Source organism: Podarcis bocagei (assembly GCF_964188305.1).
Source record: "Podarcis bocagei genome assembly, chromosome: W".
NCBI lineage: Eukaryota > Metazoa > Chordata > Lepidosauria > Squamata > Lacertidae > Podarcis > Podarcis bocagei.
In genome coordinates this window covers 77,097,852-77,104,416 of record NC_138131.1, presented here as the reverse complement: position 1 = coordinate 77,104,416, position 6,565 = coordinate 77,097,852, and positions in this window count along the sequence as shown.

The window sequence follows — 6,565 nt, the reverse complement described above, 5'->3', positions numbered from 1 at the left end:
CATCTCTGCTGCTACCTTTGATAACTTGGATTACTAGACTATGCCAGTCCAGAGCACACCAGGCTGTTTCAAAGTGAGTTTTAGGAACATAGGAAGCTGTTTTATACCAGGTCAGCTGGTTTGTCCATCAAGCACAGTGTTGTCTATTCTGACTGGCAGCACCTCTCCAAGGTGTCAAGCAGAAGTCTTTTCAATCACTTGCTATCTGATCTTCTTAAGAGGAAAGGCCAAGATTTCAGTCTGGGACCTTAAACGTGCAGTGTATGTGCTGTGCCTCTAAGATTATGGTCTCTTCTTTGAAAGCAGATACCTTGTGTAGCAGCTCTAGACCCTTGGTTAGGGGTACTTAAAGGGTTAAGATGTTCTACATGAGCAGAGGCTTGGGCTCACAGGGCTCAAGTTTATTATTTCTTCAATACCAAGCTGCAATCTACTCTGAATTTTAGAGGCAAATGGCAAGTTGTCTTTTTTGAAGATTTCATTTAACTGGTAATACTGTAACGAGTTTTCTTATCCATTCTTGAATGTCTTTTGGAAGAGCATACATGAAAGAATGGTGCATGCACACACACAAAAATGGCAGTGTAGTCCATACTTATTTAGCACCATGTAGTTAATCAGTTCCCTTTTCCTATTTGCAACCAGACCTTGAGGCATCTGGGGTTGACTTCTCTCCTGTTTGGAAGGTTAACCTTTGAAACCCTCAGAGATAGAACACGTAAAGCAAACGAATAAGAGAGTGTGGTTTCACTCATGGCCTACGGGTCCCAAGAATGTGGCCTCCAAACTACATCTCTTCCTTAAACCAGCAGGATGGCTATTATTTGGAAGAAGGGGGTAGTTCATCCCGATTCTGAGTTCTTATCTCTGCTTTGCTTTGTTGGTGGTCTGAACTAATTAGTGCCGAAAGCAGTCCTTGTTACCACATATGAGACTCTGGATAAGTGACAGGTCTTTGTGCAGATGTGAATCCTTTCTTTTTTGTAACTCACTGTTTTGTCTTGTCTGCATTCGGCATCCCACAGAACACGCGTCTAACAAACCTCACCCATACTGTGCAAAATCTATTGGAAACTGTCCCTATCTTCAAACATACAAAGACATATTATCCTGATTTCTCCCTCTCTCTTTCCATAGACTATGATCAGGCATTCCTGAGCTGGCTTGTCTGCAACCTATTTCCTTCACGGAAACAATGCCTGAATTATATTATTGAAAGCAGGAGAGGATCATCCCCCCCCCTTGTTTTCTTTTGAAAAGAACAACAACAAACAAGGTAGAGCAGAAATGGAGATCAAGGCAACAGATCTGGAAAGGTGCTTTGAAAGTCAGAATACAAATTATTCTAGGCGAAAGGGTGGACAACAGAAGAAAATATACAGATTGACAGGGACTGGCCTCAGGCCTGCTGACTGGGAAGTGGCATTTATTGACTCCTGCTTGCAGGGCTGAGAACTGGGAAAGGGGGTAATTCCATCATCTTGTTTCATTGATTTCCATAGGATTTAAATATGACTAAAGGAGTGGTGTAACGGTTAATTCTGCAGTGCTAGAGCTAACCATGACAGTCCCAAGTCATGTCCTCAATGCAAGTAAACAGCACAAGGCCCAGTTTATTAGGATCAGTATGCTCCTACATAAAGTTTCTTGGTGCAAAGCCGCATTGAGTGCAATGAAATTTATTTCTGGCTACATAAGTACAACTTGCAAAACACACTGAGCTTTAACAAAATCTTCAGCCAGTGCAAATGCAGCTTTAGTTTTAATTAGAAATGCAAACAATATTGCACAGGAGTGTTACCATTCAAATTACTAATGTGCAGTAGGAACCCCATCAAAGTAATGAAATGTGTGGCCTTCCTTGGTTACTTCCCTTGTTCTCTTGACCTCCTCCATTCTAACGTTACGAAGAAACTTGAATGAGGCAAGAATAAGGGTGGAAATTAACTGGACACCCCTGCAGATAATATCAACACTCTGGTTCTGCAAAATGTCCAGGAATTAGATGCTTCTCTACATTCTCCTTTCAGCACACCACAGGACTAAAGTTTAAAAGAGCAAAGAAACAGTGGGGTCACTCAGAGGAGAAGATGGTGAAATGCAAACAGGGGACACAGAAAGGGCTGAACTCCTCAATGCCTTCTTTGCCTCAGTCTTCTCCGATAAGGAAAACAATGCCCGACCTGAAGAATTTGGAGCAAATGATTCAGCAAAGGAAACACAGCCCAGAATAACTAAGGAGATAGTACAAGAATACTTGGCCAGTTTAGATGTATTCAAGTCTCCAGGGCCAGATGAACTGCATCCAAGAGTATTAAAAGAACTGGCAGATGTGATCTCAGAACCACTGGCAGTCATCTTTGAGAATTCCTGGAGAACAGGCGAAGTCCCGGCAGACTGGAGGAGAGCAAATGTTGTCCCTATTTTCAAAAAGGGGAAAAGAGAGGACCCAAATAATTACCGCCCAGTCAGTCTGACATCAATACCAGGGAAGATTCTGGAGCAGATCATTAAGCAAACAGTCTGTGCACACCTAGAAAGGAATGCTGTGATCACCAATAGTCAGCATGGATTTCTGAAAAATAAGTCATGTCAGACTAACCTGATCTCGTTTTTTGACAGAATTACAAGCCTGGTAGATGAAGGGAACGCAGTGGATGTAGCCTACCTTGATTTCAGCAAGGCATTTGACAAGGTGCCCCATGATATTCTTGTAAAGAAACTGGTAAAATGTGGTCTTGACTATGCTACCACTCAGTGGATTTGTAACTGGATGACTGACCGAACCCAAAGAGTGCTCATCAATGGTTCCTCTTCATCCTGGAGAAGAGTGACTAGTGGGGTGCCACAGGGTTCTGTCTTGGGCCCGGTCTTATTCAACATCTTTATCAACGACTTGGATGATGGACTCAAGGGCATCCTGATCAAATTTGCAGATGACACCAAACTGGGAGGGGTGGCTAACACCCCAGAGGACAGGATCACACTTCAAAACGACCTTGACAGATTAGAGAACTGGGCAAAAACAAACAAGATGAATTTTAACAGGGAGAAATGTAAAGTATTGCACTTGGGCAAAAAAAATGAGAGGCACAAATACAAGATGGGGGACACCTGGCTTGAGAGCAGTACATGTGAAAAGGATCTAGGAGTCTTGGTTGACCACAAACTTGACATGAGCCAACAGTGTGACGCGGCAGCTAAAAAAGCCAATGCAATTCTGGGCTGCATCAATAGGAGTATAGCATCTAGATCAAGGGAAGTAATAGTGCCACTGTATTCTGCTCTGGTCAGACCTCACCTGGAGTACTGTGTCCAGTTCTGGGCACCACAGTTCAAGAAGGACACTGACAAACTGGAACGTGTCCAGAGGAGGGCAACCAAAATGGTCAAAGGCCTGGAAACGATGCCTTATGAGGAACGGCTAAGGGAGCTGGGCATGTTTAGCCTGGAGAAGAGGAGGTTAAGGGGTGATATGATAGCCATGTTCAAATATATAAAAGGATGTCACATAGAGGAGGGAGAAAGGTTGTTTTCTGCTGCTCCAGAGAAGCGGACACGGAGCAATGGATCCAAACTACAAGAAAGAAGATTCCACCTAAACATTAGGAAGAACTTCCTGACAGTAAGAGCTGTTCGACAGTGGAATTTGCTGCCAAGGAGTGTGGTGGAGTCTCCTACTTTGGAGGTCTTTAAGCAGAGGCTTGACAACCATATGTCAGGAGTGCTCTGATGGTGTTTCCTGCTTGGCAGGGGGTTGGACTCGATGGCCCTTGTGGTCTCTTCCAACTCTAGGATTCTATGATTCTAACCAGTTCCACGTGTTTGTGATTTGCTCTGGTTAGCATATGTAACAACACCCAGAACTTAATTGTGTGCTTTTAAGTGGCATATTTCAAGTCTCCACCTCTCCTCAATTGCTGCTCAAAATAATGCATACCTTTTTTTTTAAAAAAAACTGCCTGATAGAGCCATTTCCTTTTCTCTCACTTTTGTTTTGTTACACACACACACACACACACACACACACACACACACACACACAACACACGTAAGACAGAATTAAATGACATGGGTAAGGATATAAGGGGAACAGTTGAAGTTCTAACGAGGTCCTTGTGGATGGCATAATGACCCGCAGAGAATCTTGTGGTAGATAATGAGGTATGAAAAACAATAAATCACATTTTCTGCTACATTGTTAAGCATCAGGTCACCACTAGATCTTGACAATTTCCTGCAATGATCGGTGCTTAGAAAGCCTATGATTCAGTTCCAGGAGATATTGGTGACAGGCGCTGTAAGGCAAATACTGCTTCAGCCTACCAAGAAATTCCTCTTGAAAGAAATTTGTCTCTCACCTGAGGGATAATTACCTCCTGTACCTGGAAATGCTTCATTTCAAATTACTGTGGACTTGACTGTTCACATAATTTCACTCTCTGTGCTTATGTGCACATTCCACATGTACTAATCCAGGGATTCAAAGGTGAAAAGTAGGCGAATAGGTAAGCAGTGGTGGCGGTGGGGGGAGAATGGTGGGGCCAGAATGCACAAACTTTTCAAGGCTAACTTTACTGAAGCTGCATAGGCAGACCAAGCAGCTACTCACAGGCAGGAGAAGGGATGGCGGGCACAATTCAAGAGGCAGCTGCTATTCTGTAATCAGCTTTTTGCCAAATTGCAGTCAAATTCCTCGGATGTGACCCAGGCGTGTCCATCCACGTCCATCGCATGTCCTACTTGGCTACCTACATCCCATGCCTCCTGTGGCTGCTCAAGACGGCCACTTGCAGTCCCATAACAACCCAGCGGTGGCCAGTGGCGGCCCCTTTGGTATTGGAGGGACTGATCCCCCTGCCTAGAAATATTGAGGAGGCTGAAGCCCCATATACCCGTTACCCCTGCTTTCTTCTATCTTTTGGTTTAGAAAGGGGTCCTTACTGTCACAGTTGCTTCTCTCATAGGAGATAGATGGTGAAAACTCCACCTGTTCTGATTCTCTCATGTTCCACTCGGCTACCTATGGTGTGTGCCTCCTGCAGCTGTAGGTGACTGTCATTTGCAGCCCCATAACTACAACCTGGCGATGGGGGATAGTGGGGGGGGGGCAGGCTGAGCCCCCATGGCCAGGATTTAATCCAGCTGGGAATGGATTTAATAATCTTGTGTTTTCCGAGAATGCATGTAGCTGCCCCACCAGTTTGCCTGAGATGGGTGGGAGGAGTTATTAACATTCCAAATTCTCCTTCATCTTTCACTCACTGGCCCATCTGTGTGGTCAAATTACTCAATGTGACCTAGATGTGTTCATCCACATCTGTCGTACCTCCTGCTCAGGTACCTACGCCCGGCGCCAAATGAATTGTTTGGTCCCATAGGCTGCATTAAGATGGGGTGAAAAACTAAGGATTTTGCTCTAGTTTGAGTTGCCAATCCTTCTGGTTCCTTCGTCTTGGTTAAAAGTTGTTTATTTGTTTGGAAACCTGTTATGATACCCTGCAGAATGCAAATGGATTAAATCAAATTTCCCCCCTCCCCTCTCCTCCATCTTCGCCTCCCCTGCCAGGCGTGGCCATTCATATTTGTCGCATGTCCCTCGTGGCTAACAGGGCCCTTGGCCTCCCACGGCTGCTGGGGACAGTCATTTGTGGCCACAGCAACAGCCTGGTGGTGGGGGATGGCGGTCCCCTCAATACTGGGGGGACTGAGCACCCTTCCTAGAAATATTGAGGGGGCTAAAGCCCTGGGTATCTACGAGGTCTGCCCTGCCTTGTACCTGCAGTCAGTCATTCCGGCCAACTGAGGCAACGAGTCCTCAGTAGAGAATCAGCTCTGCTGGGATCATTAGAATTCTGCAAATAGCAGGGGCATCAGTGCCTTGGTACTTCATCCTCTGTTGGGTTCCTCATCGTCTTTTACAAAGGAAATGGGGCTGCTGCAGTTGGACAGTTGCTTAAGACATGCCTGCAAGGAGGTGTGGGCCAGCTCTGACACAGAGCACTCTGCACCCAAAATGGCAGGAAATGCAATCAAACTTCCGAATCTGAACTACACACAGGCTAACACCAGGCAGGCCCCAGAAGAAGGATCTTTCTTGTATCTTTTTGTTTACAAGGGGTCTTTGCACAAGCTATTTCTGATGCTCCTCTGACCCGGAAGTGACCGGAAATAGCATGTGTGCACGCATATGGGCAAGCACTCCCCCGCATTCTGGCCTGCTGCACGATCGGCGCTGGAGACACTGGACCGACGCACAGTAAGTTTGCTGACCCCTGTCCTAGACCAGTCACAGGGGAGTGGCAGGTTTGCCACCATCTTTTTACTTGAATTGTGGCCAATCCAAACAGGCCAAGTTGACAGGCCTTTAGACCCGATAAAGGTTGTCTGTATCTGAACCCAGGCTCCACAGTTGGTTGCAAAAAAACCCTCCTTATCCCCCCCCCCATTTAATGATGCTGTGTGTTTATGTAAGCTAACATTGTCCTTCTAGGGCACTGCATTCCTTGGCTTTGTTGTGGTCCAATAATGGTTGCCATTTTCAGAGCTAGGAAGGAATTTTCCT